General features: G+C 39.9%; 1 non-coding gene and 1 pseudogene across 1 annotated transcript; both read right to left on the reverse strand.

Annotated features, from left to right (window-relative positions):
- Positions 1-562: 562 nt before the first annotated feature.
- On the reverse strand, positions 563-666 carry LOC120068725 (small nucleolar RNA R71). The gene has a single exon (XR_005479349.2). It is a non-coding gene; the product is annotated as a small nucleolar RNA R71 (small nucleolar RNA).
- A 9204-nt stretch (positions 667-9870) lies between these two features.
- On the reverse strand, positions 9871-11055 carry LOC150032535 (ABC transporter G family member 9 pseudogene; annotated as a pseudogene).
- Positions 11056-11737: the final 682 nt, after the last annotated feature.

Genomic DNA, 11737 nt, shown 5'->3' on the forward strand with positions numbered 1-11737 from the left:
CATATACGACCCCGAGATTGAAAGGACCTTCTGACGTAGAAATCGATCTAATCGTCATCGAAGGTTGAGGAAAGAACTTCTCAGACAATAGAATAGGCAACGAGCAACGGCGAAATAACAGGCAAATCAGAACTTAGCTCAGCAACTAGCTCATGCTGCACAAAATCCGATCCTAATGGCAAACAGTAGCACGCATCCCATGAGTGAGTACGCGTCCCCTGTACTGTATGATTTCTCTCCAGGAATCATATAACTAATTCCTGATAAGACGTGGTTCGAGATGAAATCTGTAATGCTTCAAATGCTCCAGACTTCTTGACAATTTGGTGGTGGTCGTGGTGAAGATCCTCACGCCTACATGAAGCATTTCCTTGAAATGTGTGATTCATTAGTGATTCCTAGAATCACCCCAGAGGCAATCAGGCTTTCTTTGTTCCCCTATTCTTTGCGTGATGACGCAAAACAATGGATAAGCTCACTGAAGCCTAGTGAAATCAGCACCTGGGAGAAGTTGGTGGAGAAATTTCTGCAAAAATACTTCCCACCTACCACCAATGAGAGAAGGCGTCGAGAGATTATGAACTTTGAACAAGAAGAAGCTGAGACCTTAAGTGTCGCATAGGAGCGTTTTAAGGGATTGGTCAAAAATTGCCCGAACCATGGACTACCACTAACTATCCAAATGGAGACTTTTTATGGTGGATTGAATAGAGAATCACAGATGGCAGCAGACATAGCGGCGGCTGGTGGAATTATGGATAAATCTTACACCGAGGCTAAAGAGATATTAGACCACATTGCTAAGCACAACATGGAATGGGTGGATGATACGTATGATGGAAGAGTTGATAGGAAGAAGAGATCTCAGAATGTTAATTCTATCGATTCCAATGCTAGCCACACTTTCTGCATAAGTGGCTAAGATGACCAGCCTTTTGTAGAACATATCATTAGGAAACGCATCAAATCAGCAGAAGGTGAATTAGGTAGAAGCGTTCGAGCAGCCCATGGTTAACTGTATAGGCTGTGGAGATCCTCACTCCTATGCGGATTGCCCGCAAAATCCTCAGTCAATATGTTTCATTAAAAACAACCCATTTTCCAATACATATAATCCTAGATGGAGGAACCATCCAAATTTTTCTTGGATAGGAGAAAATCATCAGGAGCACCACCCAGGGGCAAACCAATAGAAAAGGCAGGGACCGCCACCTGCATTTCAACCAACACATCAGCAACATCAACAGTCCTTTAATAGAGGAGGACAGGCGTCGAGCTCAGGATCTCTGCTTGAGAACCTATTAAAGGAGTACATAGCCCAGAATGACGCGTTGCTGAAAAGCCAAGCGTCGTCTATCAGAAACCTGGAAATACAGGTAGGGTAGATAACAAGCGAGTTAAAGAACAAGCAGCCTAGAGTTCTACCTAGCAACACTAAAACTCCTGGGAACAACAATGGAAAGGAGCAATGTCACGGAGTGACGTTGTGAAGTGGAAAAGCTCTTGAAGGAAGAAGAATGAATCCAAGAACCAACAGTCCTTCAAAAGAACGCAACACACGTTCAATGGTAGTAGAAGATCAAGAAGAAAGAACGCCTGAGACCACAAGCCATTCAAAACCTAGTACGTCTAATGCGGGAAAATCTGCAGTGCCTCTAAACACACCATTCCCTAAACGTCTGATATAGAAGAATGATGAACAAAAATTCAAGTGCTTTCTTGAGCTCTTGAGGGAATTTCATATCAACATTCTATTTATAGAGGCCTTGGAGCAAATGCCAACATATGTCAAATTTTTTAAGGACATTTTGACGAAGAAAAGAAGAGTCAGCGAGACGGAAGTAATCGTGCTAACGCAGGAGTGCAGTGCATTAGTAAGCAACAGTCTACCCAAGAAACAGAAGGACCCTGGGAGCTTCACAGTTCCTTGCTCGATCGGAGGGTTGGATGTGGGACATGTGTTGTGCGATTCGGGAGCCAACATTAATCTTAAGCCACTCTCAATATTTAAGAAACTGGGAATTGGTGAAGTACAACCCACTTCTGTTATTCTTCAGCTTGCTGACAGAACAATTAAGTACCTTGAAGGAAAGATTGAAGACGTTCTGGTAAAGGTTGACAACTTCATATTCTCAGCAGATTTTATCATCTTGGACTATAAAGCAGATAGGGAGGTACCAAATATCCTTGGATGCCCCTTCTTAGCTACTAGAAAAGTTTTAATCGACGTGCATAAAGGAGAATTAACTATGTGTGTAGAAAATCGAGAGGTGAAGTTTAATGTGTTAAACGTATTAAAGCTCCCGGATGGTGAAGATTGTCAACTGAACAGTATAGAGTTACCTGAAGAAGAGACCCATGTATGCGAGATCCTCGCATTGGAGGAGAACCTGAAAGAACCAGAGCCACCAAGTCTGAGTGAGCGACAGACAAAACCAACGCGTCCATCACTTGAGGAACCACCAGAACTTGAGTTGAAACCGTTACCTAGTCACTTGAAATATTCCTTCCTTGGAACTAACAAAACTTTACCTGTGATCATTTCTGCGAATCTTACTGAGCCTAGCGAACACTTTCTCTTGGAGATGCTAAAAAAGCACATGCATGCAATAGGGTGGACGCTAGCGAATATCCGTGGCATCAACCCATCTTATTGCATGCATAAGATCAGGCTGGAAGAAGGGAAGTTGGGATCGATTGAGCCTCAAAGAAGACTGAACCCCATAATGAAGGAAGTGGTCAAGAAAGAAATTCTAAAATGGTTGGACGCGGGAGTGATCTATCCTATATCCAACAATAGCTGGGTAAGTCTAGTCCAATGCGTTCCCAAGAAAGGGGGAACAACTGTGATAGTCAATAGCAATAATGAACTCATACCTTCGAGGACTGTCACGGGTTGATGCATCTGTATGGATTACAGGAAGCTCAATGCAGCAACTAAGAAAGACCACTTCCCCCTTTCTTTCATTGACCAAATGCTTGACAGGCTTGCTGGCAAAGAATTTTATTGCTTTCTTGATGGATACTCTGGTTATAACCATATTTTGATTGACCCAGAAGATCAGGAGAAGACAACATTTACCTATCCCTTTAGAACATTTCCATTCAGACGCATGCCCTTTAGGCTGTATAACACACCTCACAGGTGTATGATGGCTATCTTCTCTGACTTCTTAGAAAAGACCGTTGAAGTCTTCATGGACGATTTCTCAGTCTTTAAAGACTCATTCCAATCATGCCTAGATAATTTGGAGGTCGTCCTCGCTCGATGAGAGGAAACAAACCTTGTGCTGAATTGGGAAAAATGTCACTTCATTGTGATTGAAGGAATTGTCTTAGGCCACAAAGTATCTAAAGCTGGGTTGGAAGTAGATGAAGCCAAGATAGATGTCATAGCTAAACCTCCACCACCATCAAATGTTAAAGCTCTACGAAGTTTTCTAGGGCATGCTGGCTTCGATCGAAGGTTCGTTAGAAAATTTTCTCAAATTGCGCGACCTCAAAGCGCATTACTAGAGGCAAACCGACCCTACGATTTCAATGAAGACTGTTGTGATGCGTTTGAAACATTGAAATATGCGTTGACTACAACTCCGGTACTAATAGCACTAGATTGGACGCATCGTTTTATTCTCATGTGCGACGCGAGTGATGTTGCAGTAGGAACAATGTTAGGGTAGAAGAAGGGAAATTTGATACATCCCATCTTTTACGCGTCCAGGACACTGAATGACTCTCAGGAACACTACATAACACTGAAAAAGAAATGTTGGCTATAGTGTTTGGCATTGAGAAGTTTTGATCTTACTTAGTCGGTGCGTCAGCCAACGTTTATACAGATCACTCAGCCATAAAGTTCCTGATGAGTAAAAAGGACGCGAAGCCAAGATTAATAAGATGGGTGCTGCTGTTACAGGAATTTGATATTGATATTCAGGACAGAAAGGGAACTGAGAATCAGGTGGCTGACCACCTGTCCAGGCTAGAAAATTAAGAAATGCAAGATCAAGAAAGTGAAATCAAGGACGCATTTCCTAATGAAAGCCTGTTCGGAGTTGAAGGTAGGGAACCTTGGTACACAGACATAGTCAATTATTTAACTACCAAGCAATTCCCTGGGAACTTCAATTCTCAGCAAAAGAAACAGTTAGTACATGACAGCAAATTTTATTTTTGGGATGAACCGTTTCTCTATAAACAAGACCCTGACTCCATAATGTGTCGATGCATTCCAGAGGAGGAAACACAATGCATCTTGGCTGAGTGTCATGACTCTCCCTACGGAGAGCATTTCGGTGGGCAAAGAACTGCTGCGAAGATCCTTCAAAGTGGATACTTCTGGCCCACCCTCTTCAAAGACGTGAGGGAGTTTGTTCGCAAGTGTGATCCCTGCCAACGCATTGGGAATATTTCTTCAAGAGACGTAATGCTCTTGAACAATATTCTCGAAGTTGAGCTGTTTGATGTTTGAGGTATTGATTTTATGGGACCTTTTCCCCTATCCTACGGCCAACAATACATCCTGCTTGCAGTAGACTATGTATCAAAGTGGGTAGAAGCAGTAGCTTATGCTAGGAATGATGCGTCCACTGTTTCTAAGTTTCTTACCAGGAACATCTTCACACGATTTGGAATGCCAAGAGCCCTAATAAGCGACGAGGTACGCATTTCATTAATCACATCATTTATAAATTACTTGCCAAATATAATGTTAGGCACAAGATCGCTACCACCTACAACCAACAAATGAATGGTCAAGCTGAAGTATCCAATCGAGAAATCAAATCTATCCTGGAGAAAGTTGTCAACGCAATGCAGAAGAACTGAGCATAGAGGCTGGATGAAGCGCTCTGGGCCTTTAGGACTACCTACAAGACCCCCATAGGTATGTCTCTATACTCTCTAGTATTTGAAAAAACTTGTCACTTACCTTTAGAGTTGGAGCACAAGGCTTTTTGGGCAGTTAAGAAGCTAAATTTGAACATGGACGCTGCGGGCGCTCAATGCAAACTTTAGCTCAATGAGCTTGAGGAGTGGCGATTGAACGCATACGAGAACAACAAGCTCTACAAAGAGAAGACAAAACGTTGGCACAACCAACGCATCAGTAAGAAAGAGCTTGTTATTGGCCAAAAAGTTCTATTGTTCAATTCACGTTTGCATTTGTTCCCAGGGAAGTTAAAATCCAGGTGGTCAGGACCCTTCATCATTAAAATAATCTTTCCATATGGAGCAGTGGAATTAACACGAGAGGAATGGCACCAACGCATTCAAAGTAAATGGGCAAAAAGTGAAGCCATACTTTGAAGATGGCCTAGAACGTCAAAAGTCATCTCTCGCACTACGCGAGGCCAGCTGAGGCCTGCGTCGAAGCATCCCTGCATTCGCATCGATATATATTCCAGGGACGCTTCCTCTTTCCTTGTTCTTTTTGCATTCTATATTTTACCTATGCATTTAAGTTTGTTGGTTTGTTTGTTTGTCTGTGTTTTAAGATTGATTGTTCTTTGTTATTGACTTCATAAGTTAGAAATTTTACTTGTTTTTTTTTTTTTTAAAAAAAAGTCGTGTATAATCGAGATGGGAATATAGACACGTCAGATTTAAGTCTAACGCATGGCCCAATTGAAGGGACGCATCTCAAAAGTACAAAGCACTCGAGTGCTTAGAAACCCAAGAATATCCCTTCTACTTCGCATTTATTACGGATGTCAGGTGCCGCTTGACATCACCCCACTCTCTCTTCCAGCCTATATAAAATCGAATGCTTCGATTTCCTTCTTCTTCCTCATTTCCCTCTCGAGCCATCTGTGAAACAAAAAAAGAAAACCCTAGCCCTTTTCGTTTCCCCCACTGCCGATTTGCTCAAATGTCTCTCCGGCCACAATGTCGTCTGCATCTGATAGTCAGAACCAAACCATGTGCTTTGGAAATGACTCACCGGTAAGTTCCTTCTCCTCATCCTCTGTTTCGTCTTTACCTCCCCCAAGCCCTCGAAAAACCTCAAAACCCTCTGTCTAAATCAAATCTATGCACGGCAGAGTAACCTCCACCTCCCAGCGGCTGTCTCAGTTGAAGCCTAACACAACACCCACAAAACCTCCTTCCAAAACCACCAAAGCCATCGCAACCCTTCCTGCCAAGACTCCTCAACCAAAACCCAAAGCTACCTCTAAGCCAAAGCCCAAAACCCCTTCGAAACCAAGGCAAAGCCCGTCATCTATGGCTGCCAATAAGCCATACACCAAGATTGCCCCTCCACCATTCATTCCTAACATAACTTTGGTGGGTGCAACGCTTGACCCTATTCCAGCCTACCTTCACAACGCCCCATCACCAGTCGTGCGTCCACCGCCCCTACTTTCAATCCAACCCTTAGCCACCATCTACCCAATCAAATTAAATGCGTCAAGCCAACCTCTGCGATCACTCATTGTCATATCATCACCTGGGTCGCCTCATACCCCAGCAGGAACCCCTCCATTTACTCCACCTAGACCCCCTTCTGACAGTCCTGCGTCAGAGCGTAACCTTGAAGAGTTGGCAGAATTGGCTTGACTAAACGAGCAGAATGTATTTGGAGCCATTTTGGCAAGCCTCAATCAAGGCCAAAAGGAAGAGCAAGTGATGTGTTCCAACCCACCTAACACATCACTTGAATTGGACGAAGCGGAGTGGTATGCTATGATGCTTGAAGCAGAATTAGAAGAAGAAGATGGAGAAGAAGAACTAAGGAGATTTGGCCCTGACGCATCTCAATCATGCCAAACTGACGCGAATGAAGGGCTCTCAAAAGAAAAGAGAGTGACAAGGAAAAGAAAATTAATATTGGAGGAAGAAGATGAAGAATCAGCATCCGGCCTTGAGGATGCAACGCGTGGGAGTTGCTCTAGGCACGACGCGTTAAAGAAGGACTTAGAAGATTATCAGCCCGCAAGGCAAGGGCAAAGGAAGACAGCTCTCCAAAGGGAATTGGAGAATTAATTGAGAGAGCTAGCACGAGAAGCCAAGGAACATGCGGCAAGAAAACACAAGGTAACCGACACGTTACCTAAAAAGACAATGGGAAGAAAGCGCCAATTCAGTGATATACTTGTAGAGAAAGGCTTCTTTCCCGAGTACAAACCACTGCCAGTATACATAAGAGATCAATGAAGTGTTCAACATGGATAGTAATCCAGATGCGGAAGGTAACCACATCTTGGAGCAACCAACGTCGAGCCAACTTGAAGATGCGTTAAGAGTGGTAGCCAAGCCTGGAAGCAAGTGGCAGACATCTAAAAATGGAGCAAAGATGCTAGCTTCCAGGAACTTAAACCCAGATGCGAATCTATGGTATTATCTGATCAAGAAGAGCATCATGCCTTCAACGCATGATGAAACACTGTCAAAAGAACGCGTCTTGGCTACCTATTGTGTCATGCAATGCATCCCTTTAGATGCTGGAAGAATAATAAGGGTTCAGATCAAGGCCATCAAGAACAAACCACGAGGACAACTCTACTTCCCATGGTTGATCTGTGCACTATGTGAACACGGGGGCATCCCTCTAGGGTATGATCATGAAGAGATCGATGGTTTGATAGACATTAAGTTAATCAGGTGTTTACTTCCCAGTTCGCCGCATCAGCCTGCCTTGCCTCCCAAAGAAGTGGCAACCAGACCTCGATCATCTAAACGCGCCCCAAAAGAAGATGCGTCCAGATAGTTGAACACAAGGATGAAGCTTCAGAGCATGAAGATTACGAAGCAGAGCTTGAACTTACGGATAAAGAAGCGCGACCAACCCTAAACCTCACTTTCCATGACTCACTAATGGCCCCGCCAGAAGGGAGTCTTGATCAAACGCACCAAGAACCTACTAATATAGATCAAGACATCCCTTGTTCCCTTCCTTCGCCCTCACCAAGTCCAATTCCCAATTTTGTGCCTCCTCCAACCATTTTTGAACCAACTGGGTTAGGATCGAGCAACGCAGCAAATTTTGAAGACCCAGTTGGAAGAAGTGAAGAGCCAACACCACCTCAACGCAGTAATGACCTTGAAGAGTTGAAAACTTTCATCAGTGATTAGCTTAGACCATTGGCCACGTCCATCAAAGGTCTTCAACAACAAAACCGGGTTCTAAGAGATTACCTAAGGCAGCAAACAAGAAGGATGCAAGACCAATTTGTTTATAGAACTCAGTACATCAATCGGGTCTTGGTTGGAATGTTTGCCTTATCTCCATTGCCTGCTCATCTTAGAAACCCTTTGCGCTTTATGGATGATGACCCTGGAGAAAAACGCAAGGATGACGCGCCAGCACAATGAAGTTTTGGGGTGCTATGTTATTTTTTATTTTGATTTATTTGATGACCTTTTGTATTAGTTTGACTTGTTTTTTTATTCTATATTATTCCATGAAAATGATTGAGAAATTTCTATCATTTTGTTCCTTGCGTTTGACCTTAGCATACTTTATTTTTGTTCTTTAGATACTTTCTAAGTCTTGTGCCTTGCCTTACCTCAATGATATCAACAATATGAAATCTATGTATAGAGTAGGCATTAGGAAAATTAACAAAGCCTGAACTTCTCTGAAAAGACTACATGTTTCCTTTCTAACGCATGCAAGCTTTAAATCAAAACTCCTTTCGAACTCTCAAAGCCTTTTCGAAATTTTGTTTCTCTTTTAGCAATGAGGATTTAGCTCATCTCCAAATTTGGGGATGAGGGAAATCTAAGTTAAGACTCATCAAACGAGTACATCAAAAAGAAAGGGAACAAAATAAGAAAAATGTTAAACGCAACTCCTTTGTCATTACTTTAAATGAAAAACCTCAAAGTGACATGAGTTAAAAAGTTAGAACAGGCACTTAGCGTAGTTGGATGCTCGCATGACACCCGTGGGGGCAAGCCAAAACAAAGTTAAGTCTCCTAAACCAATGCATCTCATAGAACTCCTCTATCTAGTTTGAAGAAATTGTTTCTTGAAACGCATGAATATTAGATATGAGTTTAATTGTGAAGGGTTCTCACTCGTAGTTGGATGCTCGCATGACACCCGTGGGAGAAAGCCAAAACGAAAGTGGGATACCTGGAAAAATGCATGGGTAATTGAAAATTCATAATCTTTTTCTTTTTATCAGGCATTTATCTTAAAAAGAGCATCTAACGCATTGCTGGTTTAGAAAAAAAGGGAATGTTTTGAGAAACGAAAGTAGTTGTTGATAAAAGGCTTGGTGCACCTGAAACTAAACATTATTCCTTTTAGAAAAGAGTCACTATGCGTTACATTTTCCAAACTCTTGTCTCAAGCTTATGACTGAATATGATAAGAGACAAACTCTGCACACTTAAAACAAAGGAGATAACAAAGAATTATTTTGGAATGCTTAAGGACAAGCATTGTTCAAATTTGGGGGTGGTGATAACTTGTAGAAATACAAGTTATTTTTGCTCTTAAGTTGGAATAACTAAGGTTTTTATTTATTGTATTAGTTCTTTATAGTTTATTGAAAAATAAGTATGAGTATATATATATATATATGTATATATAAAATAATTTATTAAACTAAAATAAAAATTAAGGATATATTAAATCGTTTTAATATATATTCAAATTAATTCATTTATTAAATAGGAGTAGTTCACTATAATTTAAAATTCAATATAAATTTAAGTTTCATAATAATTTAAAATTCAATATAAATTTATAATATATAAATTTAAGTTTCATATAACAATTTAAATTAATTAATTTTAAAAGTATATAAAATAAAATAATAAATAAATGTATTATAAAAGGAGAGAGAGTGAGAAGAAAAAAAATCCACCTTTTTGGATGAAAATCATTCGTGGGTATAATCCATGCATAAGAATAGTTTATTACCATGTCAAACCTACAAAACATATATTAAGGGGATGTTTATCCCTTACTAATTTCCAACTTTATTCTTGTCTCAATTCTTCAATTCAAAAGGCCCTAAGTATATTGATTTAATTAGATATATTAAAACTACCAAAACATTGACAATTAACAAATGGCAATAAAAGGTGGTAAAGGTGGAGTAGCAAGGGGTTGTGATTAGGTAATGAGTAGGTAATAATTGAGAATATGAATAGCACCTAATTATTAGGTGCAGCTTAGAGTTTACCTAATATCATGTATCACCTCTTAGTTTTTTTATAAACAGTTCAATTTTGTAAGCAAATGTTTGGGCTGCACAAACATGCCATGTTTTTTTTTAAAAAAAAAAATGTAGAGTAATTAGATACTAGTACAAGAACTTAAAAAACAACTAAACTTATAGAAATCCAAAAATTTTTTTTAAAAAAAATGGCATACCGTTAGCGAGATCCAACAAAAAATCAGAAGGGTTCATAGGTACAGACGGAGAATATCCAATACTCGAGAAATAATCCATAACTTCTGATCCTTTTCCAAAGTATACTACATTTCCTTCTAATAGCAATAAGAGCTTATGGAACAAATAGAAAAGACGGCTCGATGGCTGATGAACCGTCATAATTACAGTCTGCCTTCCCTCAGCGAACTCATTCATGATCATCAAAATTGTCTGCGCCGTCGTTGAGTCAAGGCCCGATGTTGGCTCATCCAGAAACAACAAGCTGGGATTTATAAGTGTTTCTTGGCCAATACTGACTCTTTTCCTCTCTCCCCCAGAAATGCCTCTCAGAGTTTGGCTCCCCATGATGGTTCTTGCATTTGCTTAAATCTAGTTGGGAGATCACTGCCTCTGCCTCCGCCAGTTTCTCTTGTTTTGTTATAGTGTTTGGCAACTTTAAAAAGACACTAAAGGCTAGAGTTTCGGCTACTGTCAAATGGGGATGAAGAATGTCATCTTGTATAACGAACCCGATTCGGCGTTTCATTTCACTCGAGAAGCGCTTTTCATTGTATGTTATGGCTCTATCAAGATGTCCATCAAATCGACCGCTTAATGCTGTTAGAAGAGTTGTTTTGTCGGATCCTAATGGACCTAACATGACCAACATCTCACCCGGACTAACCACCCCACTTAGTCCTATAAGTATTGTTCTCTCTTCCATTTTTGGTTTCTTTGGGATTAAAAAGCTTGTTTGCTTGGATTTGATCTTATAATGTATGTCATTGAACTGTACGCAAACAACTCTAAAATGTTAAAAAGAACAATAATTAGATTTAGGCTAAATTGTACTAAGTTCCATTTTCCCCTTCCCCTTCCTCTACATACACCACTAAATAATTTTTGAATAATTTTTATTAAAAAAAATAGAGTTACTATGTGGCGATTTTTAATTGAGTGCAGCCCAATTTTTTTTCCAATGTTAAATCACCACTATGATACATTGTCAAGTGAAAAAATGTTAAATCAACACTCAATTTGAAATAGTTAAAATTAGTTTTGTCTGATTTAAAATATGGGTTGTTGCAAGAATAACAAAAAAAAATAAAAATAAAAATAAAAATAAAACTAAAAATTGTAAATTTAACCATGTTTTTATTTAAAATTTACGAATATAGCAAAAAAAAAGGTTTAGAACTGATTTTTTTTCTTTTTATTATTTCAATTTTACTCTCTTTGGCGTATCATTATGTGTATCGTCCTACTTGTAACTATTATGAATATATGTTGATAAACTAGACACCAATGTTGCACTTGAAACGAATTTTGAACAAGTGATTATCTACTCTATTGATATACTAGAACAAATGTATTTTAAAGAAATATCAATATACTAATGATATGTC

This window comes from Benincasa hispida, chromosome 11 (genome assembly GCF_027475165.1).
Source record: "Benincasa hispida cultivar pf3 chromosome 11, pf3_genome.v1.1, whole genome shotgun sequence".
In the NCBI taxonomy this organism is placed as follows: Eukaryota; Viridiplantae; Streptophyta; class Magnoliopsida; order Cucurbitales; family Cucurbitaceae; genus Benincasa; species Benincasa hispida.